This window comes from Giraffa tippelskirchi, chromosome 8 (assembly GCF_054371585.1).
Source record: "Giraffa tippelskirchi isolate mGirTip1 chromosome 8, T2T-mGirTip1v1.2.pri, whole genome shotgun sequence".
Classification (NCBI taxonomy): Eukaryota; Metazoa; Chordata; class Mammalia; order Artiodactyla; family Giraffidae; genus Giraffa; species Giraffa tippelskirchi.
The window spans coordinates 157,206,661-157,232,830 of NC_137282.1; the positions used below are offsets into that span (position 1 = coordinate 157,206,661).

General features: G+C 42.0%; 1 long non-coding RNA gene across 1 annotated transcript; it reads right to left on the reverse strand.

Moving 5' to 3' along the window:
* LOC145516498 (uncharacterized) lies at nucleotides 1-26,158 on the reverse strand. The gene is made up of 4 exons (XR_014061427.1): nucleotides 25,968-26,158; nucleotides 9,249-9,470; nucleotides 4,446-4,563; nucleotides 1-1,188 (listed from the first exon to the last, which is right to left on the reverse strand). It is a non-coding gene; the product is annotated as an uncharacterized LOC145516498 (long non-coding RNA).
* Between the last annotated feature and the right edge of the window lie 12 nt (nucleotides 26,159-26,170).

Consider the following 26,170-nt stretch of genomic DNA (forward strand, 5'->3'; position numbering starts at 1 on the left):
TTTGTCAAGTTGGGGAGGTTATTTGTTTAATTACAATAAGCACTTTATAGAGTAAACACCGTAGGATAACGCACCTCCGTAAACAATCACATGCCATAGGTTTGTATAGCTGCAGATTAGAAATAGCACTACATGCAGCTCTAGAAAACCAAACACAATACTCAAAGTGTATCCGATGAGGTAGCTGTGTGAAAAATCTCTGCATCCACTGAGCTAACTGCCCAAGGAAACAACGGCTTCAGTGCAGAAGAGTGTAGAGGGTAGACCAAAGGAGAGAGAGTGGTTGGTGGGGGAGAGACTCCCAGGAGATAAGGTGACGACAGACAGTGAGGATGAGGTGAGGACCCAGCTGGAGACCGAAACCATCCTTGTTTGCCAATGGCATAGCTTTTAGTTTAACAGTTTGTACTAAATGTGGGTTATCAGTCGTGACTCATTTCCTTTCAGTTTATTGAGTGCCCACTACTTGGTTCACGTAGTGCATTAGATGTGGGGTGAAGGTGCATCAGACATCCCTCCTGCCCTCAGGAGGTGTGGGTGCAGTAGAGAGGAAGGGCTGCAGGCAGCACAGGGCTGCAGAGGGGAGGGCTCCAGGGGTCCGAAGGTAAAGGAGGCCCCTGGTTCAGCTTGGATTAGGCCAGCAGAGCAATGGGGAGAACTGGAAGAAGGGAGGCCAGACCGAGGGACCATCGGTGCAGTCAGCCAAGGTGTGGACAGCCTGCTGGGGCTTTTACTGCTGGTAAGTGAGCGCTGATGGTGGCAGGATGACTGTGACAGGGGGCTGGAGGGCAGATGGGAAGGGGCATGGGAAGGGGTGTGGGGGTCTGGGGATTCTAGCTCGTGTGCCTGGGTGAATAGTGATGATGGGACTGGATGAGGCAGGGAAAAGGGAAGAGAAACAGGGGGTGTGATCATTTTTTTGGTGTTATTTACTACAATCTGTGATAGATCTTTTTATTCCTTACATAAGGGTTACCAAAAACAAGATTTGAAAGTCAAATGTGATAAATTCAAACCAGAGGCTCCTCTGTTAATAAGATAGCCTTATTCTCAGAGGATTGAATTTCTAAAAAAAATATTTAATACTACTTCCTTTTGAGATGAAATGCTTGATAATATGTTTCCAGGCTATCATTCTTTCTCTATTTTTCTCTTTCACAGCAGAATGCAGTCAGTCATGGTTAAAATCTAGGGAATAAAGAATCAAATTTTTAGCAGGTTTGGCAATCTTCATCCTCATCTCTATTGTATTAAGTATATGAGAGTTGTTATGTGTCCCTATCAATGGTATCTATTTTCATCTGTATTTATTTAAAATTTTATTTATTATTCTTTCATTTGCAGTAAGGTGGCTACTTAATTTTTTTCTTTCTGAACACTTTCTTGCTTAGGTATTCTTTTAAAAAACCAAATTATATATTGCATATTAATATGTATGCTACTGCTGCTAAGTCGCTTCAGTCGTATCCAACTCTGTGCGACCCCATATACGGCAGCTCACCGGGCTCCGTAGTCCCTGGGATTCTCCAGGCAAGAATACTGGAGTGGGTTGTCATTTCCTTCTCCAGCGCATGAAAGGGAAAAGTGAAAGTGTATTTATATATAAATAGGTAACATCCTCTATGTACTTAATCTCATTTCCTTCCTTTTTTCTTCCTGAGATAACCACTAGCCTTAAGTTCACGTTTTTTGTTTCTCTTGTATATTTTACTTTAACAGCAGGTCCTTGTGTGCACAATTTTTTTTTTTTTTTTTTTGCTTTATATAAATACTATGGCATTGGGCTTACCCTTCAGCAAGTTGCTTTTCCTTCTGAAATATATTTCTGCTATTGGTCAGTATTAACCCATGTAGTTTATTCATGTTTACTGCTGTATAATATTCCATTATGCCATTATGTGGCTATACTGCTGCTGCTGCTAAGTCGCTTCAGTCGTGTCCGACTCTGTGCGACCCCATAGACGGCAGCCCACCAGGCTCTGCCGTCCCTGGGATTCTCCAGGCAAGAATATTGGAGCGGGTTGCCATTTCCTCCCCCAGTGCATGAAAGGGAAAAGTCAAAGTGAAGTCGCTCAGTCGTGTCCGACTCCTAGCGACCCCATGGACTATAGCCCACCCGGCTCCTTCCTCCATGGGATTTTCCAGGCAAGAGCACTGGAGTGGGGTGCCATTGCCTTCTCCTGTGGCTATACTAAAATGTCTTTATACATCTAATTTCAGTGCTCAATCCAGTTTTTACCATTTTAAATAGTAAAAATATTATTATTATTTTAGTATATTTATTAAAATATGTGATCAAATAACTTTTTTTCCTTATATATGTTACCTTTTTGAATGTTACAAAATTATTAATAGCTTTAATGAGCATTGTGCTACACATTTCTTTGCACACATGGGCTATCGTTTCTCTAGGGCATATACCAGAAGCATTATTGCTGGGCTTAGGACACAAGCACCCTCAAGTTGACACAGTATAATCACATTATCTCTAACATGGTTGATCTAGTTATACTCCCACCAGAAATGTATGAGAGTCCTCTTACATTTAGGATGGTCAAATATTAACCTTTTACCAGTCTGGGGGCAGAAAAAAATTAAGTAGCCACCTTACTGCAAATGAAAGAATAATAAATAAAATTTTAAAGCATACAGATTCTTCACCTATTCTTTCCTGCTCCTTTAAGCAGCTTTCATACTTTCAAAACAGACTTTTACATCTGGAAAAAAAAAAAAAACACATAACAAAAAGTCCAGGCTAGTATGTTTTTAAGATTGGTATTTTCTCTTACTGCTAAATACCGTGTTCATTTTAGTGGTCAAATGCTATACAATTCATTCTTTTTATGACCAATTATGGAAAATAATATGTCTTTGTGGGTGCAAATAGCTTCTTTCCAATGAGGCCTTTGCATATTTTCAAAAGACAGGAAAATGTAATCTGCAACCCCTGCCTTCAGCTAAATATGTGTATGAGCCTTTCCTGAGGCATCATTTACTGCACTAACTTAAGCCAGGATATATTGTGCGAGGGCTTCCCTGGTGGCTCAGCGGTAAAGAATCTATTTGCAGTGCAGAAGACTGGGATTCGATCCCTGGATTGGGAAGATCTCCTAGGAAATGGCAATCCACTCCCGTATTCTTGCCTGGGAAATCCCATAGACAGGGGAGCCCGGTGGGTTACAGTCTACGGGGTCACAAGAGTCGAACATGACTTAGCAACTAAACCACTACCACCACACTGTGCAAAGTTGGAAAACATTGAAATATTCAGGAATCTGTTTTATAGTAAGTTGAATAACTGTAATTAAGAAAAATTTTGAAAATATAATGACCTCAAAGCACAGCAAAAGGCTACTGAATAATAGCTAAAAAAAACCTGAGGCAGCTACATTGAGAGTAAAAACAGATATAAATACATCAGCAGCATAGCAAGTAAATATTCCTAAAGGAAGAGGGAAGTATTTTTGGTAACTTTGGGCTGTAAAAAAAAATCTTTAAGTCAGACAATAAGGAAAAGGACGTTTGCTCAGGCAGTATTTTCTGTTTGCTTCCCCCAAGCTAAAGTTGTATATGTGAGTAACAATTTATCAGCTGCTACTGCTAAGTCGCTTCAGTCATATCCGACTCTGTGCGACCCCATAGACGGCAGCTCACCAGGCTCCGCCGTCCCTAGGATTCTCCAGGCAAGAATACTGGAGTGGGTTGCCATTTCCTTCTCCAATGCATGAAAGTGAAAAGTAAAAGTGAAGCCACTCAGTCGTGTCCGACTCTTAGCGACCCCATGGACTGTAGCCTACCAGGCTCCTCCGTCCATGGGATTTTCCAGGCAAGAGTACTGGAGTGGGGTGCCATTGCCTTCTCCAAATTTATCAGCAGTACATGTTTAATTCCATGGGAAAAAAAAACTCAAGCATTAATGTACATGTGGAAGATACCTGCATAATTATCTGCTCAGGAAATAAGTTGATTTAAAGCAAAAAGAAAAAGTAAAAACCTTAAAATAGTAAAAATACCTACTGGGCATTTAATTAATCGCCTTTTCAAGAAGAAAGGCAGAATTTAAAGATTGAACAGTCAGGTAATTCTATTCTTTGTTAAATATTTCAGTAAAAGAAAGTCTTAGTGATTCTTAACTATAATTATAATTTATAAAATAAAAAGCAAGAGGAACATCCTAAAGTAGTTACAGCAGTTATGTGATATTGACCACCAGCCGTCTGCCATCATAATTCACACATATGCAAATACATAATCTAATAAACCAATGTTATTGCTACACACATGCATGTGTACACACACACACACAGAGCAATGTACTCTAATATTTTGGAGGGAAAATGCAAGGAAATAGTTGCACAAATTCTGACATTTACAAGGCTGAAGTAGCTAGAGTGGCAAGGTAGTTTATTCATTTTCCGTTATGTATCCATTAACACGTTACTTACCTCAGATGACTTTTCCAAACATTGCTAATTAAGTTTCATTTCTTGATATCTCATCCACATTTCAATCTGCTTATCTTGCTCTCCATTCTTCTTCCTCCCTCCTGCTTGTATCATCCATCTTAAATTATTTTAAAAAAATAATCATTGTACTTTTATAATACTATACTTTTAATTTTCTATCATACTGCATTTAAATCGGTTTCTGGCCCTATTAGGAAGAGATTTAATATTTTCAAGGTCAAAAATATTGTCTGGTATGCTAATATGAAATCTATGCAATAATGCTCAAAAACACCTTCCTTCAATTAAAAAGTTGAAACTAGCGGTTTAAATTCAAAATGAAAAAGAAATGTCCTCCATGGACCGTTTACATATGATATTTTAAATATACATATATTTATCCACAAAGAATTTTTATATATGGTTAGGACAATTTTGTCTAATGTAACCAACATCTCACTGGTCAATCACATTGGCATAATTAGGTGTGCTTTAGAATAATTCCATGTAGCCTCAGAAATATATTAAATATGTACATATGCATTTATATATGTACATATTTTTATAAATTTGCAGGCTATAGCCAAAATAAAATGTTTCCTATAAAAATTCCTTATGTGGAAGAAAATTATATTATTCCTTGTTTCTCTTTTAGACTTCATACAATGTACAAAATGAAAAGGTATCAAAGTTTTGCATATCATTAAAAAATAATATGTTCCTAAAATAATTCTAGTTTGAAAAATTTACACTGTTTTAGAAACTCTAACATCTGTTCCCACATGAAATAGAAGAGCTAAAAAACTGACCCCCAGAAGAGGAAAAGAAGACTAAAAACTAAAGGATGAAGAGACAGAGTTCCAAAAATACCCAATTGTGTAATTTGAGAGACTGCCATGAAAATCAAGTGAAACCAGGAAAATAAACAGAGAAAATTTCTAAAAGATGTAAACATCACAGCAGATTTCAACTGACTACAGTATTAATAAAGCTTAAGCTTGAGAGCCTCTGCTTGCTGGGATCTCCATGAGTTCCAGAGTTGCAGGGTGTTTCCATTGCCTAAATGGGTCTCTCAAAAGGGGAGTCAAGTCTCCAAGTCTCTGGTAACTTGCTGTGATTTGTGATTCTAATAAATCTTCACATTTTTTCTGCATTCTGTACTCATAATTTTGTGTCCTTTTACTTAGTGGTGCTTGCCAAATGCAGTTGCTAGATGTATTAGACTGCTAGAGAAGTGTCGACTGCAAAAAAAAAATTCACACATCACAGAACCTGAAAGTTGAGAGTTTCATTTTGGGACCGTACTGAGGACTGCAGCTGGGGAGACAGCCTCTCAAACAGCTCTGAGGAGCTGCTCCCAAGAGATAAAGGAGGAGCCAGGATACACAGAAGTTTTTTCTGGGGAAAAATAAAAACAACCCTTAGTCGAGCATAAAAAAGATTACCGCTAATCACAAAAATCAGACATCTAAAGTTAATGACTTTAGTGCTTTCCTACGTATGGGGAGATGCACGAGTCTGGGCTCACTGACCTTATTCCTTTGATATGAATCTTAACTACCTAGGGCCAGTATCCTGTTTTTCTCCATCCTAAATTCCAAGCAGCAGCTGATGGCTGATGGCGGGCAATACTGTTTACGGAAATGGCAGATAACATTCTTTGTCCACAGATGCCATAACAAATACCACAGACCTGGTGGCTTAAACAGCGAAGATTTGTTTCTTTACAGTTCTGGAGGCCAGAAGTCTAAGACCAACATGTCGCAGCATTAGCTCTCCTTGGCTTGTACGTGGCCCTCTTCTCCGAGGTCTTCGCATGGTTTTCCCTCTGTACTTGGCTGTGTCCACATGTCCTCTTCTTAAAAGGACCAGTCATTTGGATTAGGGCTCATCCCAATGACCTCACTGTAACTTAATTAGCTCTTCAAAGACCCTGCCTCCATTCTGAGGTCACATCTGAGGTACTAGGGGTTAAGACTTCAATATATGAATTTGCGTGGAGGGGCACACAAGTCATCCCATAGCACTAGATTTAGCAAATAAGACTCCCAGTTAAATGTGAATTTCAGGTGAATAGTGAATGGTTTTTTTAGTATTTGTATGTCCCATGCAGTATTTGGTACATATAAAATAAAATCATTCATTATTTTTCTGAAATTCACATTTGGTTAGGAGTCCTGTGTTTTACTTTGGCAACTCTATCCAAATTACATAAGGCTTCTGTAGGGGGAGAAATTCCTAGGTGGCACAGGGGTAAAGAATCCGCCTGCCAATGCAGGAGACGCAAGTTCGGTCCCTGGGTCAGGAAGGTCCCCTGGAGAAGGGAATGGCTACCCACTCCAGTATTCTTGCCTAAGAAATCCCAGGGACAGAGGAGCCTGGAGGGCTACAGACCATGGGGTCACAAAGAATTGGACATGACTGAGCACTCACACACACACACAGGGAAAGGTAGTCAGTGAAGAAGACATGTTCAACAAGGAAAACCTAAAGAATCATTAGAATGGTTTTATTTAAAATAGAAGGAAATTTTAAGGAATCTCGAGAGTAATCCCTTCGTCTGAAACTCAGCATCCCTGAGGCCCAGGGTTCCACCAAGGCTAAGAGTCCTTGAGGCTTCATTCTCACCCCAGGCCAAGCCCTCCCAAGGCTGAGAGGGTTCCTGGAATCTGTATCTGAGTGCTCCCTATACAAGGCAGCTTTCAAGAGCAAGCCGAGCAACAGGGGTGGGGTGGGTTCTCGCCCTGTGTGCCCTCACACTGCTCACAGAGCACTCCCGGCCCTGTCTGACAATCCCTTCTCTCCTTCTGGGATCTCTCCAGGCCCCTGCAAATTCACTAGACTTGAAAGAAGCTGTGGAGGGCTGGTTCCAGGCTGCTGTTTCCACTCCAGCAGTTCTTCAGTTATAGAGCCTTTGGAGAATCCAGTGAAAGCTCTGGATCTCCCAGCCCCCAAAACACACAAATGCACCAAGACAATTGTGCAGCTAACTTTAGGTGAAATCACAGCGCCTCTGAAGCCTGTTTTGAACACATAGGTTAAGCCCCTTGGCATTTTGCCATGCTTACACACCTGTATACACAGGGAAGTCACTGCCCTACCAATTCAGGGACGTATTTGCATCCCCAGGATGGGGTACGCCTCGGCACACATCACATTCTCGGGGGTGGGGAAGCACTACAAGGCACTTCTGGAGCTGCCCAGTTGCGTTTTTAATAAAGGGCAATCCTTAAGAAACCAGAGAAGTTCTCTAATAAGGAACTGCAGGCATCAAGAAGGGCTGACTGTGAAGAATCTCTGTGTGTGGAGAAATTTCCCAGTATGGCAAAAGCACATTATGTCGGGTGAATGCTGCTGCTAATAGTGAGGGCAACAAGCATTCAGTGTGCACTCCACGTCTGGCCGTGGGCAACGTACTCTGACCTCAGCTCTGCGAGGCAGGCACCGCTCTCATCCTCTTTATTCATGTGGGACAGTGGAGGCTGAGAGTTTAAACAACTTGCTTAAAGTCCAGCAGGTTGTTTCCTGGGAGGAAACAGAAGTCACCTCACTATGCACCCGCTTCCATGAGCAACCATTCCTCATTCTTGGAGGTTCGGTTCCAGCTGACTGGGTTTTTGGCCAGCAGGCTGCCATGTCTGCTCTGCCCACTCACCACTCTCCTTTTTTGTCCTCTCAGCAAACATCCAACAGGGGAAAACTCCAGAGGCTGCTTTAGAGTTTAGCTCTCAGAGCATCCGGGGGGAGCTTTAGGGAGACGCTCCAAAGCCTGGTCACAGCAGAAGAGCTTGAGTCTACTTCTTAAAAGGTATGTGGAATTTACAGTTTCTTTTTCTCCATAACTTTCTTTAAATAAAAAAAAAAGAGAGAGCGAGATGTGGGTGACCGTCTCAGTGACAGATGTGAGCAAACATGCCCTAACATTTCAGAACTTTAAAAAAAATCACATATATCCCATCCTTTGAAGCAGTGACCTAAGGCAGCTGTTTAGCAGATAGAAAATTCTAAATAAACTGTGACTTGGCTTGATGATGCGGACGAGAATGTGATCCAGCAGTAAGGCCCTTCCAATCCAACCTCACTGAGCTAACCCAGTTCTCATCTTTCTCCTCCCAGGCAACACCCTCACGTAATTGGCTCCTCCCCTACCAGGGTCCTCTGCAAGGATTCCTGCCTTGTGTAAGCAATAGAAAAACCCAACCTCTACACAGGGGACCTCACATTTAAAACAAAAAACAAAAAAACAAATTTTAATCCTCCTCTGTCCTTTGGGGAATTCTCTGGTTAAAACCCTTTGCTTATGATCACACCAGTGTACACTGTGTGAATTGAAACCTATTGTGAGTTTAATGTGGTCTAATGAGCTTTGCTTAGGAAAAAACTGTTCTTGGGTCACAGAACCACATTCTCTGCTGTCACCAGCCAGCTTTTAATTACATGCTTTTGATTACCAGGGCAACGAGGGGAGAGACTGGGTCCTCTGGGTGACCTCATCACCACCAATGGAGAAACAAGGAAAATAACAGACATTCCCTCTTAGATGGAGTATTGCTTTCATCCAGGAGGACGGCACATTTAGAGAATGACTTTCTTAATACTGTTGCCGGATGGAGACTCTTTCCTAATTGGCTCCTGTCTCTTTTTAGACTTTGAACTACTTGAGAAAAGATGAAAATCTCCTCCCTGGAATTCTTTGCTCTGCTAACATGAACACACACAACACACAAACACACACAACACACAAACACACACAACACGCAAACACACATACACACACATGCACACACTCATATTCCACATTACCTGATACACTGTGGTGAATAAGGATTTCTTCTTCCTTGAAGCCACTGACATAGAAATCACAAATGCTTCAGGAAAGAAACAGGCAACTTAGAAGCTTCCATAGATCAGGTGTAAGTTTTAACCTCTAGGGAGGCAGGGATCTGGCTTGGAACGCTGAGATCACAGTCGGCCAGTTGAAGGGAAGGGCGAAGTTTTGACCACAGAAGCAGTAGAGAGCTCTGCCTTTGGAGGAAAGGGAAAAGCCCCTGTTGGTCAGAAGGTCTCTGATGTCCGGTGAGCGGGAGTCCCCAGGGCAGGCTGCCCATGCCCCGCCCCTAGCCCCTGCCCTGGCCTCGGCAGCTCTCACTAGCCCAACATCCACGGGTCAAGGGAACTCGACTCTCTTTTTGTGACATGATCTCTAAGGAGGTGAAGCCTGCTTTGCCCAAATATAAGACAGGCCAGAAGTGCCAAGAAAGGAACACCCCCAAGAGCAACTCTCAGCCAGTGACGAAGCAGAGCTGGTGCCTGTATCAGAGAGCCAAGCTTCCTCAAAAATTGCCCAGCCACTTTGTAGACTTGGAAAGCATCACTACGAACAAAGCTAGTGCAGGTGATGGAATTCCAGTTGAGCTGTTTCAAATCCTCAAAGGTGATGCTGTGAAAGTGCTGCACTCGATATGCCAGCAAATTTGGAAAACTCAGCAGTGGCCACAGGACTGGAAAAGGTCAGTTTTCGTTCCAATCCCAAAGAAAGGCAATGCCAAAGAATGCTCAAACTACCGCACAATTGCACTCATCTCACACGCTAGTAAAGTAATGCTCAAAATTCTCCAAGCCAGGCTTCAGCAATACGTGAACCGTGAACTTCCAGATGTTCAAGCTGGTTTTAGAAAAGGCAGAGGAACCAGAGATCAAATTGCCAATATCCACTGGATCATCGAAAAAGCAAGAGAGTTCCCGAAAAACATCTATTTCTGCTTTATTGACTATGCCAAAGCCTTTGACTGTGTGGATCACAATAAACTGTGGAAAATTCTGAAAGAGATGGGAATACCAGACCATCTGACCTGTCTCTTGAGAAACCTGTATGCAGGTCAGGAAGCAACAGTTAGAACTGGACATGGAACAACAGACTGGTTCCAAATAGGAAAAGGAGTACGTCAAGGCTGTATATTGTCACCCTGCTTATTTAACTTATATGCAGAGTATATCATGAGAAAGGCTGGGCTGGAAGAAACACAAGCTGGAATCAAGATTGCCGGAAGAAATATCAATAACCTCAGATATGCAGATGACATCACCCTTATGGCAGAAAGTGAAGAAGAACTAAAGAGCCTCTTGATGAAGGTGAAAGAGGAGAGTGAAAAAGTTGGCTTAAAGCTCAATGTTCAGAAAACTAAGATCATGGCATCTGGTCCCATCACTTCATGGGAAATAGATGGGGAAACAGCGGAAACAGTGTCAGACTTTATTTTTCTGGGCTCCAGAATCACTGCTGATGGTGATTGCAGCCATGAAATTAAAAGACGCTTACTCCTTGGAAGGCAGGTTATGGCCAACCTAGATAGCATATTTAAAAGCAGAGACATTACTTTGCCAACAAAAGTCCATCTAGTCAAGGCTATGGTTTTTCCAGTGGTCATGTATGGATGTGAGAGCTGGACGGCGAAGAAAGCTGAGCGCCGCAGAATTGATGCTTTTGAACCGTGGTGTTGGAGAAGACTCTTGAGAGTCCCTTGGACTGCAAGGAGATCCAATCAATCCATCCTAAAAGAGATCCATCCTGGGTGTTCATTGGAAGGTCTGATGTTGAAGCTGAAACTCCAATACTTTGGGCACCTCATGCGAAGGGTTGACTCATTGGAAAAGACCCTAATGCTGGGTAGGATTGGGGGCGGGAGGAGAAGGGGACGACAGAGGATGAGATGGTTGGATGGCATCACCGACTCGATGGACATGGGTTTGGGTAGACTCCGGGAGTTGGTGATGGACAGAGAGGCCTGGCATGCTGCAATTCATGGGGTCGCAAAGAGTCAGACACGACTGAGTGACTGAACTGAACTGAACTTTGTAGACCCACAGTGTTTTTTCTTATTTCTCATGACTCTGTGGGTGAGAAACTGGGGTGGGGCACCTCTGGGCAGCCTTCACTTTTAGATGGCCTTAGGGCCCAGCTAGGAGAAGGCAATGGCACCCCACTCCAGTACTCTTGCCTGGAAAATCCCATGGATGGAGGAGCCTGGTAGGCTACAGTCCATGGGGTCGCTAAGAGTCAGACACGACTGAGCGACTTCACTTTCCCTTTTCCCTTTCATGCACTGGAGAAGGACATGGCAACCCACTCCAGTGTTCTTGCCTGGAGAATCCCAGGGATGAGGGAGCCTGGTGGGCTGCCGTCTAAGGGGTCGCACAGAGTCGGGCACGACTGAAGCGACTTAGCAGCAGCAGCAGCAGCAGGGCCCAGCTAGAGGGCTGCAAGGCCAAGCCCTCCTTCATGTGTCTGGCACATACAGACTCCTTAAGTGGCTTCTTTCTCTCCAGACACGTCTCATTATTTAGTAAATTTTTCACAGAATGGCAGCTGCCTTCCTCAGAGAGCAGGAGAACCGAGGTTTCTGGTTCTCTTCCTGGCACAGAACTTGCCCAGCCTCACTTCTACCACCTTTCATTCATAAGAGTGGGTCATCAGCCAGCCCGTTTGAGGGGAGGAAAAAGAGACAGCACTTTCCATTGTGAGGGAAGGGGAGGCCTGCAGGCCTGGGAGGCCATCTTCCCCGGGTCCGAGTGTCTGAACCTCAGGTCCCTGGGCTGGGTCGCTGGCAGGTGGCTCCACAGCTGGAGCATGAGTGTGGGAACTTACACTGCCTCCCTTGACCGCGTTTCCTGGGATCGCCTCCCAGATAAACCGCTGGAACGAAATGCCTTGCCTCTGGGTCTGCTTCAGGGGGAACTCAAACCTAGGCACTGGGGGTGGAAAAGCACAAACACCAAGTACTATGTCCAGTTGGAAACTGAGCCAGAAGGGGAGGCAGATAAGAGAAACTTAGAACAATGTCCTCTTTTCCCCAATTTTACAGCCCTCAGGATAAAGCCAGTGGATAAGGGTGAGGAATTTAAGAGAAGAAACATGACCACGGTCTCCTCATCTCCCCGTGACAGCGCCCTGGGCCCTGGAACACTGGCAGCACCCTGTCCACAACTGGCTTAGAAAACGGCTCCGTGAATCCCTCTAAGAGGCTGTGCAGATTCACTATAAGCCCTGCCCTGCTCCATCGTGGGGTTCAAACGTGTGTCTCCCGTCCAGAGCACGATGACTAACAACTTAGGTATGTGATGCTTACGACAGGGGCTTGGTTTATTGTGGTTAATCTCTGAATTGGGAAACGTAAATAAAACCCACCTGTACTATGTTTAAGAAGTTGGTGTATTTTTCCATATTCGAACAAACTTCTATATAAGACATGAACCTCAATGTGGAGAAAACTAGCTTTGAGTGAATTTGGATGTTAGCTCTCGGGGACTTTGTTCAGTCCCCAGCTGTGTTGTCTGCGCTGCCAGCCAGGTTCCAGCATGTAGCAGGCACTCAGTAAGTACTTGTTAGGTAAAAGAATCTCTGTATTTTGGGGAGGGGTGACTCATGGCACAGATAACACTTCTGTAGTTCCTTATCACTCCCCTCATCATTTTCCAGATAATTTAGCAGGAAATACAGGTATGCTAAATAGGGATAATTGTTTTCTGGCATTGATGGATGACTTAAAGTATAGAAAAAACTGACATCTATGTTATTGAGATACAGGAAATAATCTATTAAATATTTAATGCAAAATTTTGAAGGTAAAAAATTAGAAAAGACAGGAAGAGGGATATTTTCAAAAATTATGCATAGTTAACACATTGGAAAAGACTCTGATGCTGGGAAAGATTGAAGGCAAAAGGAGAAGAGAGAGGCAGAGGATGAGATGGTTGGATGGCATCACCAACTCAATGGACATGAGTTTGAGCAAGCTCCTGGAGATGGTGAAGCAAAGGGGAGCCTGGTGTCCTTGGGGTCACAAAGAGTCGGACACGACTTAGCGACTGAACAACAACAACAAACACAAATCTAAAAGGAAAGGTAAGAACTACCTCTGTGGAACAGATTCATGCTTTCTTTGCCCTTGATTGCTTAGAATTCCACTCTGTAAGCTTAATTCATTTTTTCTTTTTTTGATAGGAGAAAGGTAATTATGCTGAAGTTGCAAAACAGGAAAAACTAGAAGTAATACAGCAAGAAAAAGTGACAGTGATCTTTAAAAAATCACAATGATATATATTCCTCTCAAGAAGCTTGGGCTTCCCAGGTGGCGCAGTGGTAAAGAATCTGCCTGTCAATGCAGGAGACACAAAAGACGCGAGTTCGATCCCTGGGTCAGGAAGAGCATCTGAAGTAGGAAGTGGCAACCTGCTCCAAAATTCTTGCCTGGGAAATCCCAAGGACAGAGGGCTACAGGCCATGGGATCACAAAGAGTTGGACACAACTGAGTGACTGAGCACAGAAAAACAGTTCAAACCCAAGACAGTTTGCAAAGCAGGTTATTCCAATTTGAAGCCTCTCTTTTCACCCAATTCTTTCTCTTGACTCTTCTTACTCCTTGAGTATTTGGCCTTTGTCTAGGATTCATTTATTCTATTCTGATTCATTTAATGCTACTGAACACTTACTATGTGCCAGGCAGTGGGCCAGGGGCTGCTGGGAGTATGAGGTGAGACAAATAGAAGCGATCTAACCCTCATGGAACTTACAAACAGGAAGAGAAGAATAATCACAACTATACAAAATAAATACTTATGAACTGCAACAAGTATTGTGCCTAGTTAGGAGCTGCAAAAGTCATTTGCCTAGTTTCAAAATTTGAATAAGCTTGTATTATATATATACACCCTAAATTAAAAACTATGCTTTATTATTGAAGCATTATATATAAAAAAATAAAGCATTATATATATATATATATATATATATTTTTTTTTTTTTTTTAAGTCTCGGCTGTGCCTCCCTATGTGCTATTATATTTCCCAGACAGGCCTAGCCAGGTAGCACCCAAAAGATTGGATAGTCTCATTCAACTCCCTCAAAATATCTTTACTACATCCCAGTCCCTGGGTCTTCTATACTGTGATGATGGAAACTATGGTAAGTTACTACCAGCTGATGAAGAGCTATTTTGTGGACCCTTGTCCAGAGAAGAAATGACATCAACAAAAAGAAATAATTATTTAAAGGAATTTCAGGTTCTAGCTGAGGACCAGCCAGAGGTTATTTTGGGAAGAAAAGAACTGTCTCACACCCTTGAAATACCATCCTTCGAGTTGATATGGACTCAAGCCTACCTGTAAGGCTTACACGATAACACAAAACATTTAGTGTTTCTGCTGTGCCTTCAGTAACATCTTTGCGGTCTGAAAAGAGACAACACAGGCTTCCCAAAGGATTTGAGGATGTGATTTTTCTGAGGATGAACTCACTCCGCAGTAGTTTCTGTACAATGAACCTGCCAAGGCATCTTGAGGGAAGCATGCCTGCCTGACAGGGCTTGGCTGCAGACTTTGGCAGCATCCATGGGATAGAGAGACATTTCACGTTTATTCTTTGGAAATTCCAAGGCAAAAATATTCCTCTCCCTTCCTTTGGGCTCTATGAAATATCCTATTTGACTTCCTCTCCTGCAAGCTGTCTAACTCACACTTTTAAATTAACATCTCAGATCCATTTCCTCCAGAAAACTTCTCTGAGGCCAAGATAAACTCTCCTGAATTGTGTTAAACCATGCTCATTACTCTAACACAGCAGTTCTCAGATGTCATGTGTTATTTTCCCCACAAAATGGCCTTAATCTCTCCACTACGATCTGCTCACAGGTGTTTTTGTGCTTGTATATTTAATTTCAGTTTCCAGTTCACTTATTACTATTGTTACTTATGGCGTCGAATGCATATTGCTACTCGCAATAAATTGTAAATTAATGTTTTTGCTGTCATAAATGATTATTATGCAACTTACCCATCATCATTATCATCATCTCTGAATGGAGGTGTAATCAGAAGAACCCTTTGAAATTCCTCAGCCTCATTTGTGCTCACATACAGTATCTTATCGTATTCTTTGCTTTTTAAAAGATTTATTGTTTTTGTAAAACTGCTGAAAGTGCATTGTTAAAATTCAAGCAACATGGAAACACAAGGAAATTAAAAATCACCCTGGATTCCACCATTCAGAAGAAACTGTGATTAAGATTTTAATAAACATTCTTTCAGACATTTCTCTATTTTACATACACATGTCAATGTATGCACATCGTTTTATATCAACAGAGCATAATAATTCACACTGTTTATAAATTGTATCTGCAGTCAGTATTGAACATCTTTCCATGTCAATACATTTATAGTCATCATTTCTAATGTTTTCATAGATCCTTATGCACATGTCCTCTATATAACCTTTTGCTGTATTTCCATAGTTTTGCAATTTTTTCTAATCTCAACGATACTATAGTGAAGAATGTTGTGCATTTAACTTTCTGCGCTTGTGGTATATCTCCCTGGGATAAATTCTGAGACATGAAAATTACTGGGGAGAAAGAGTGTGCACAGTAATCCAGTAATTACCGTATCTTGATAATCCAGTAAACTTGATACATATTTCGATACTCATTGACAAGTGGTTCTAATCAATTCACACCCACAGCACATGACTGTTTTCTACCTTGGCTTTTCTTATAATATCATCACCGTGCCTGAGAAATTGGCACGGGAGAAATTTGGGAGAGCTGCTGATTGCTGAGCTTAGTGAACAAGAGATTAGCAGCCGTCTTTAGACATTGCTAGTCTTGTCAGCAGTGTGGAGGTGATCACCTTCACTTCTCTTGTCACTGTTCTCTCTATGTTTTCATCTTCTGAATGAGATGATTTCACTGAATTGTCACACACAAAGATTTTATGACAGTCAATTTATGTAAGCACCTGAACCCATTATACAGCATAATTCATACTTGATAGAAAGTGACAGTTGCTAGCAGATTGCACCAGCATTCCTTTAGAGAAGACAATTGCTCAACAGAAATCATTCTAAATCAATTAATCGAGTCACAGCTCAGCTGTTATGCCATGACATTCCGACACCAGGAAAAGGGAACTACTTGAATATTCTGTGCCACACCTCGGACCATGTGGTCTTACACTGTTGAGCTCATTAAGGCCATTAGGGCCTGGACAGGAATCTCATCCATCTAACACCCCTGGCCTCTCGTGGTAGATTTGGGAAAAGCTTGCTCTTTTTCTTTGATTTTTATCTACTAGAGTGGGTGTTCAGTTCAGTTGCTCAGTCGTGTCCGACTCTTTGCAACCCCATGGACTGCAGCACACCAAGCTTCCCTGTCCATCACCAACTCCCGGAACTTGCTCCAACTCATGTCCATTGAGCCGGTGATGCCATCCAACCATCTTATCCTCTGTTGGACCCTTCTCCTCCTGCCTTCAATCTTTCCCAACATCAGGGTCTTTTCAAATGAGTCAGTTCTTCATATTAGGTGGCCAAAGTATTGGAATTTCAGCTTCAGAATCAGTCCCTCCAATGAATATTCAGGACTGATTTCCTTTAGGATGGACTGGTTGGATCTCCTTGCAGTCCAAGGGACTCTCAAGAGTCTTCTCCAACACCACAGCTCAAAAGCATCAATTCTTTGGCACTCAGCTTTCTTTATAGTTCAACTCTCACATCCATACATGACTAATGGAAAAACCATAGCTTTGACTAGATGAATCTTTGTTAGCAAAGTAATGTTTCTGCTTTTTAATGTTCTGTCTAGGTTGGTCATAGCTTTTCTTCCAAGGAGCAAGCGTCTTTTAATTTCATGGCTGTAGTCATCATCTGCAGTGATTTTGGATCCCAAGGAAATAAAGTCTCTCACTGTTACCATTGTTTCCCCATCTATTTGAGTGGTTTCCCCATCTATAGAGTGGGTGTAGTGAATTTATATATATATATATACACATATACACACATGCACACACACACATAGGTGCTCCCCAGCTGGCTCAATGGGTAAAGAATCTGCCTGCAATGCAGGAAACACAGGAGACGTGAGTTTGATTCCTGGGTCAGGAAGATCTCCTGGAAGAGGGTATGGCAACCCACTCCAGTATTCTTTCCTGGAGAATTCCATGGACAGAGGAGCCTGGTGGGCTACAGTCCATGAGGTCACAAAGAATTGAACACAACTGAAGTGACTGAGCACACATACACACCCATATATATTTCTGTGATAAGAATATATTTGAATGAGGGTAATAGTAATGCATGAAAAATTAAAATCAATCTTTTTCTGGTGTTAATTATGACCTCAGAAAATTAGGGTATGTTAATCAGCTATGAAATCTGCTACAAAGGTCTCAGATAAAAGGAGTAAAGAGGTATGTTTTTAGAAATGATGGGAGGGATTACAGTAAAAGACATAGGCCGGGGTCTCACAGTTCAATGGATTTTTCTTCCCTTTTTTGGCAGATCCAGTGTCCTCTTAATCACTGGCTTTGCCTACACAACCTTGAAGATAATCTTTGTGATCTTAGTCTAGCCAATTCATAGCTATGGGCCATTCACAGTCCCAGTACTTATACCTGGGTACCCTCCTTAGAGACTCTGAATTCCCTGTTCTGGAGTGAGGCCTAGGCAGCAGCATTTTTAAAAGGTGACAACATTAAAATTAAGAAAAATTGATTTAGATGAAGAAAGGCACTCAATATGAATGTCTAGATGAAACATATTTTTGAGATTCCTTCAGTTTTTTTCTGTATTTCATTCAGTCCAGCCAGTTAAAAATCCTCCCATTAGTCAAAGTACTCACATACTTTTTATGTTTAAAAACAGCTACATTACCCATAAATTAAGAGAACAGAACTTACAGTGATACAATACTATTCCATAGGTAATTTTCCTGTTGCAACTGCTGACAGGACAAATCCAGGATATGAGTTCTCAAATGTCATATGCATATGAATCACCTGGGGAGTTTATTATTAATAAAACTGAGATTACCAAATCAAGTTCCTGAAAGTTAGCATTGGAGGTTGGGAGGGAGTCCAGTAATCTGCTCTTGTAGTCTGTGCCCCAGCAATTCTGAATTCAAAGGATCCTGAACTACACTTTGCAAACACTAAATTGTAGGATCTAGACCTGCTAGAGTGGGTATGGTGAATTTAAATATATGTATATATGCACATAGGGCTTCCCAGGTGGCTCACCTGGGAAAGAATCTGCTTGCAATGCAGGAGACCTGGGTTCAATCCCTGGGTTGGGAAGATCCCCTGGAAAAGGGCATGGCAACCCACTTGCCTGGAGAATCCTATAGGCAGAGGAGCTACAGTACATAGGGCCACAAAGAGTCAGACACAACTGAAGTGACTTTGCATGCACATATAACCACATAAACATATAGGGGCTCTTCAGGTGACTCAGTCGGTAAAGAATGATGAGGACAGGGAAGCCTGGCATGCTGCAGTCCGTGGAGCTGCAAAGAGTCGGACATGACTTGGCAACTGAACAACAACAACAACAAAGACCTGCTACAAACTGAATCATGGTCCCCATTTTGCAGACTTCCTGAAGACTCGGGAGAGCAATATAAGAAATGTGGAAATGTGGAAAGGACTTCAGTATGCTTCCTTTCATTCCCAGCAAACATGCTCATATATACATTCTCACCTATTTCTAATAGCCTTCAGATAGCTACTTCAAGTTCACATAAAGAGGGGAAAAAAAATCATACGCAGCACAAAGTTTAAAAGGGTAGAGAATATGAGAATGAAGAAAATAGTGCAAATAAATATGTAAATTGATTAGAAGGGATACAGAAAGAAGAAAACGAATGTTTTTGTTCTATTTGCCAATGGCAGCCAGGAAGGTAAATTAAATACAGTTCATGATGTTTCAGGGAGCACAAAATTGATGAAACTGGCTTATGCAAAACTGAATATATTGACTCAATTAGAAAGGCTAGTGGGCAAACATTGCCTCCGGCATTACCTGCTTCAGGCTTTAAGGATGTTACTTTGCTCCCTCCCATGGGCTTCCCTGGTGGCTCAGCTGATAAAGAATCTGACTGCAATGCAGGAGACCTGGGTTCCATCCCTGGGCTGGGGAGATCCCCTGGAGAAGGGAATGGCTGCCCACTCCAGTATTCTGGCCTGGAGAATCCCATGGACTGTGTAGTCCATGGAGTCGCACAGAGCCGGACACGTCTGAGCAACTTTCACTTTCATGGTGCTTTCATCTGTGAATTGGTCCCAACCCAGGCAGTGCGTGCTGCCCGCAGCAGACCCAGGCTTTCTCCAGATGGTCGAAGCAGCTACAAGCATTAAATCTGCGTGTCATTAAACCTAGTGGAAAGAGAGTTTGGCTTTCTATCTTTCCCAGTAGACTCATCAAAATGTATCACTGGCTGTGATTATGAACCCATCACTATGACCAGGTTTGGGATTTACTTATTGGCCTGAAGGCCAATGAGATTCCATCGCTGGAGCTGGCAGAGAACTCAACTCCACTTGGAAGCACATGCACTTATGGGGAAGGAGAGTGATTTGTCTACATGACAGTTTGTTTAGCAAACAGAAGGCAAGGTATGTGGTCTACTCAGTGACAAAAAACCTTGACTGTCCATTGGACGTAATGTTCACTGGAGATCATTTCCCACAGGGCAGTTGGTGTACTTTAGAACACATTGAGCCATCTCTGAGAATTTAAGGAACAGGAACTACCACAAATTTTTTCCTGTGCAATAAGGGGTGAGTTCTGAAGTAAAGGACTATGAACTGACAGTCTATCACTGAGCAAATGTGGGATTAATCTAAATTTAACAAAAGATAGAACTTACAATAACTAAAGCTTTCCTGTTTCTCAAAACCCAGAAAATATAAATTGGCATTTCTCTTGACATTTTGAAGCACAACATTTTGTGTGCACGGAAGAGTGAGGAGTGATTATTGTGTCAGAGCAGTTTACAGAATTCCCATACATTTCCTGTTCCCTCAACCGCCCAACTTTCAAAGTATTTCCAGAAGACAGTTCAAAACAATGCATCTTCCTAATTTATTTTCAATGAATCACTTTAAATAGTGGTTACAGCTCAAATCACATTTTTATGGATTTCTTCATCTACTCTGGCTGTCATTTCGGGTCCTTTATCTTCATCTTGCCTGAGTTACTTCTGGTTGGTTTTAAAATTTTCCTTTGGCTGACAACCTCTACAGTTAGCAGCTATTTGTTGAATTCTACTATTATTGGTTCTAAAAATGATTTATAGAGACTTACAGAATATGTAATTATTTATATTCATTAATACATTATGACACAACAAGATAAAACATAAATGAGAGTGATCTAGTAAAATAGGAATAAGCAAGCATCAGGAAAGCAAAACAAATCAAAGGAGAGGTCGGTCTACAGTAGGGTGGCCACTCCTACTCCAGGATTCTTGGGCTTCGCTTGTGGCTCAGCTGATAAAGAATCCACCTGCAACGTGGAAGACCTGGGTTCAATCCCTGGGTTGGGAAGATCCCTTGAAGAAGGGGAAGGCTACCTATTCCAGTATTCTGGCCTGGAGAATTCTATGGACTGTATGGTCCATGGGGTTGCAAAGAGTTAGACATGACTGAGTGATTTTCACTTTCAAGATTGGTAGTTTTTAGAAGACCATGGATACAACTGAACTTTCCAGCAGCCATCAAAAAGAGAGAAGGTGTGATTATATACCTGCTTCATAAAATACTTAAAATATCAAGACACAACTTTTCCTCCTAGTATGTCTTGAAAGGATTTCCTCCCAAGGGTCTTTGCTGAGATCTTGTGTGATGATTCAGTGACTGGAGCCCTCAGTAAGATCAAGAAAGCACATCCAACGGCAAATTTCACAGGTTTGTTTCTCACAATGCACATACAAGCGGGTTGATGCCATAATCTCAAAAAACAATCTATTAAAAGAAGTTCTAAGATGCTAAATGGGAAAGGTAACAAGAGTAGGGTTCAACCTTCCAATGATCCAGCTTAACCTTGGAGAAAGTTTAAGTTACTTACAGGACAGAACAAAGGGCAGGCAAGCCCCAGTAAATATTTCTCTTCTGGAATTTTTTTTATTCATTCTTTAAAAAAAATTTTATTGCAAGATATTTGCTTTACAATATATTGTGCTGGTTTCTGCCATATATTACCATGAATCAGCCACAGGTACACATGTGGCAGATAGAAACATATACATTACAACACATAAAAAAGAGGGAAATCTAGGTTTTCAACTTAGCCCTTGCTGGTGTGGGTGGGATGTGGCTACAGATTTTTCTCTGCCTCGTGATGTTTGTATCTATTAGTTTTTCTTTTTTTTCTTGCTATATTGACCCTTTTCTGGTCCTTTGGCTCAAGAAATTAGGCTTCTGTAAAGCCTTTAAAAAAAATCTACGTTTGTTAACATCTCTGGGTTGTTAATTTCTATAGCACCCAGTTTGGGAAATATGGGGCAAGGGAAGGAATTTAATGCAACATCAATCCTTGCGTGTGAGGTTCCTAGTCGGACTGCCCTTTTCTCTTACCTTTTAGAGGCTTCTTAAGTTTGTTTTGTATATAAGGTATAGGGATTTTAGTTGTACTTAGTGGGAGGAATAGGGAAATATATGTCTACTCCATCTTCCTGTGAGTAGAAGTGTCTCTATCAAGTTCTTTTGATTCTACCACCTAATTAGAAGAAATCCTTGATTTTCATGAGCATTGGGCTCCCATGTAAGAAGTCTTTTATTCTTGAACACATAATTAAAAAATAGTGTACTACAAAATATATCTAATGTTTCCAACATATTTTACATTATTATGTATTATATATACAAAACATGGGCTTCCCTCATAGCTCTGTTAATAAAGAATCCGCCTGCAATGCAGGAGACCCTGGTTCAATTCCTGGGTTGGGAAGATCCGCTGGAGAAGGGATAGGCTACCCACGCCAGTATTCTTGGGCTTCCCTAGTGGCTCAGTTGGTAAAGAATCCACCTGCAATGTGGGAGACCTGGGTTCGATCCCTGAGTTGGGAAGATCCCTTGGAGAAGGGAAAAGCTACCCACTCCAGTATTCTAGCCTGGAGAATTCCATGGACTGTATAGTACATGGGGTGGCAAAGAGTCATACATGACTGAGCGACTTTAAAAATGTATATATACACAAAATACTATAGCGTACATTTTAACACACACACACACACAGCAATACAAAACACACTACTGCGGCAGCCATGAGGTGCTGCTGAGGTCTCTTGTCATGTGGAGCATAATGTGGGGTGGCTCCCACTGCCGCCCTCTGGATCCACCACCACATTCACAGCAAGTTCATGCTTCCCGTGGGTCACTCCCAGCCGACGACTGACCACAATGTGGATTGAATGCAGGCCCATCCCTGAGATCCTTGGGAGTCCTCTGATTGGTGACACTGATTCAAAGACCCTTCAACAATCTGAACTGAATCTTTCTTGGAACTTTGCCGCATCCCAAGACTCTTCCTACTCCACCTGCCTTCCTCCCTTGCTCCTCGGCCTGAAGGCTTTGTCTGCCCACTCTGGCTCTGTCCTCCTTTCTTCCTCAGAGGCAGTCTCCTCATGCACAGCTAGCCTCACCTTAACGTGTACTTTTTGGAGGGCCCAAGCTAATACAATTATCAAGTGTTTTATATATCTAGATCTAAATCTATAATCTGGATCTAGATATAGATGCTCTAAGGATATGTAATCCATAATACTATATAATAGACAAAACTATGTATATGAGTGCCTATCTGTGTTATGCAGAAAAATTTGATAGCTATCAATTTCACCGATATGGAAATTCTAGAGAAGAGGGTGGGATAATGTAGCTGGTGTGTGTGCGTGCTAAGTCACTCAGTCATGTCTGAATCTTTGCAACCCCATGGACTGTAGTCCACCAGCCTCCTTTGTCCATGGGATTTTCCAGGCAAGAATACTGGAGTGGGTTGCCATGCCCTTCTCCAGGGGATCTTCCATGCCCAGGGATGAAATCTGCATCTCTTATATCTCCTGTATTGGCAGACAGATTCTTTACCACTAGCACCACCTGGGAAGTCCCAAGGATTTAGGGCCATGTGTCAAGGTACTGAAAGAGTATTTTGGGAAGGCGATCTAAACTGGTATCTACTCCTTACTCCCCAACCTCCACTTCCAAATACACAATCTTTGTGAAACTTATTATATGCCAGTGAGTAGACGCTGTGTCCAGGTATCCTTCCCAGGGAGTTACCGACCAGTGGTCAGGGGAAGAAATGCATTTCTGCATCTCTCTCAGAAATGACCCTTTGTGAAACATCACCATGGATAAATGCTAAGGAAATAAGATTCACAAGAAGGGAAAATCACATTGCAAAACATTAGATGCTGTTTTTCAGCCCAGGTAATCATTTCACTAATAAAGCTTCTATTTCCCTTATTAAAGATTCCCCTGTTCTTCACAAGGCAAGACATGATTCAAAGGAGCATTGTCAGTAGCAAAGCTTATTTAATTTAAATATGATCTTTGCCAAAAAACAAAAAATATTTTGAGTATTAGCAGTATCTCCATGTCTCAGGGACAAGCACATGTACAACCAGCCTTAACGTCTGAGCTGAGAAGGTCCTCAGATGAGCACATGGTTTTATACTCTCCTCCACCTCTCCAACATCTTCCCGTTTTTCTCCTCCTCCGCTCCAGCATCTTCCTATTTTCATCCCATCAGTGGGTCTTCCCACCAAACAACATCCCCTCCCTCCAATCACAGTCTTCTCTATGGGGGATTTACTTGGTTCTCAGTTCAGTGAACTCTCCTGTTTCAGGGAGGAATATTTAATTACAGGGTTTCACGTTTTCAAAGAAAATGTTAGGACTGGGAGGGATCAGCCATATTAGAGAAATGTGTCTTGCTCAAAAATGAGTGGCATAAATCCCCTGCCTTTTACTGGCAGGGATCTCAGGAAGGAACTCTTTGGCTGTTATTGAAATAATCCGTATTTGATTACTTTTCAAACAAGTGTGTGATTTTCTTGGAAGGCTTGACGCATGGTCAAATAAGTCTGCAACTGTATATGTGGTTCACGTGTGTGTGACGCGAGAATCCCGTAACACTAGCTGTAAAGTCATCTCCTAAGTATTTTTGCACAGCAATAACGTTTAATTATTTTGTAACTTGCAATTATGACTCTAACTATTCTAAATCCTTTGCCTCACATTATTATTAGTGACAAAGTTGTACTGTTTTAATTCAACTTAGGCATGAGCAATGATTTTATTGTTATTATTACTATTATTATCCTCTCCTTGACCAGAGGCTACGGAAGTCACTTGCCTAATAAAGCGAACTACAAATGGCAGGAAGCAAAATATGACCTGCAGGGGCCTGTTTATTGGGAACACACCAAGGTAAAGCAGGAGGAAACAGCACTGTCTGCAGTTATACATCAAGCTCTCATTTTCCATCCCGGCACATCAACATTCAACCAATAAATCTCACTTTCTCGTGCATTTCACCAGCTTTATGCTTCAGTTCAGAACTCAGAATTCCCCAGCTTGACCTCCCACCCTCCTTCAACTTTTTGTTGTAGCTTCATAGCAAAGCTCGTATTATCCTCCTTCTTTAAAAAGGCCCAGTGGAAGTTCCTTTCCCCATCTGTTAGAAACCGGATGTGCTCATTGGCAGGCTGAAGCATATAACACAGCCATGTATACATTTATTTCCGACGTGAGTATTTTTACTTGACACATTTTGAGGAGAGCAAACTGTTGCACTGAGGCAGATTGATGATTTCCTTGTCAATGGGACGGCAGTGTAAAAGGCTGCAATGACATATTTGTAAAATCTCTGCATGTTTGAAAAAAGCCAGATATAAAAGAGTACATACTGTCTGTTTCCTGTTGTACAGAGTTGAAAACAAGCAAAAAACAAACAAAACCCAACAACAACAACAACAAAAACCCACCAAAAAAATCCCCCCAAACAAACAAAGTTTTAGAAGTCAGAGTAGTGATTACTCCGAGGGTCTAGAATGGGAGAGGGTATGAGAGAGCTTCTGGTGTTGAGTATGTTCTGTTTCTTGATCTGAATTTATGGTTACATGGGTGTGGTCAGTCTGTGAAGATGCATTGAGCTGTACACTTACATTATGTGCACTTTCTGTTTGTATGATACATTTCAACCAGAGGCTGACATTTACACTAAACCACACCAAAAATCTGCTAAAAATCTTCTTCATACAGGTCATCAGAACAGTAAGTATTAGTACTTGAGAGTCTGGATCTAAGAGGACCTGCCTTTAGAACACAGGTCGTTCTTACTGTTTTTTCCTCCTTACCATGTCTCATGACTGTTAAACATCAAAACGAGACACTCAAAGTGACCAGCCACACTTGTTTTTCTGACAACACAAGCCTTACCTGGTGCATATATATGAATAAAACGCAATGAATTTTCTGCAGAGTACTCTACGGCTCAGGAAGCTCCAGGAAGAAACCCCAGGGCCTCTGCCCACCCAGAGAGCCATTTTAAAGGTTACTGCCAGCCACCCCCAACCCAACTGCTACCCAACGGTTGTGCTGAAGGGGAAAATCCCACGCGCGCTGCAAAACCCGAGAGCAGGAAGTCAGAACGCATGGGTAATGATATTTACTCAGAGCCGGATTCATACCCTACTTAACTCCATGGGAATTCGCAACAGTTGGTCTTGACAACTCCAGCAGTTCTGAGCTTCATTAACCTATTTGCAGGTGCTCTGCTTTCCGAGCTGCCTGTGTTCAGAGAAAAAAAAAAACACTTTCAAAATTCTCTGACGCAGCCTGCCGCCTCGGTTCAGAGGTAATTACGACTTTTTTTTTCAGGGCTTTTAGATAG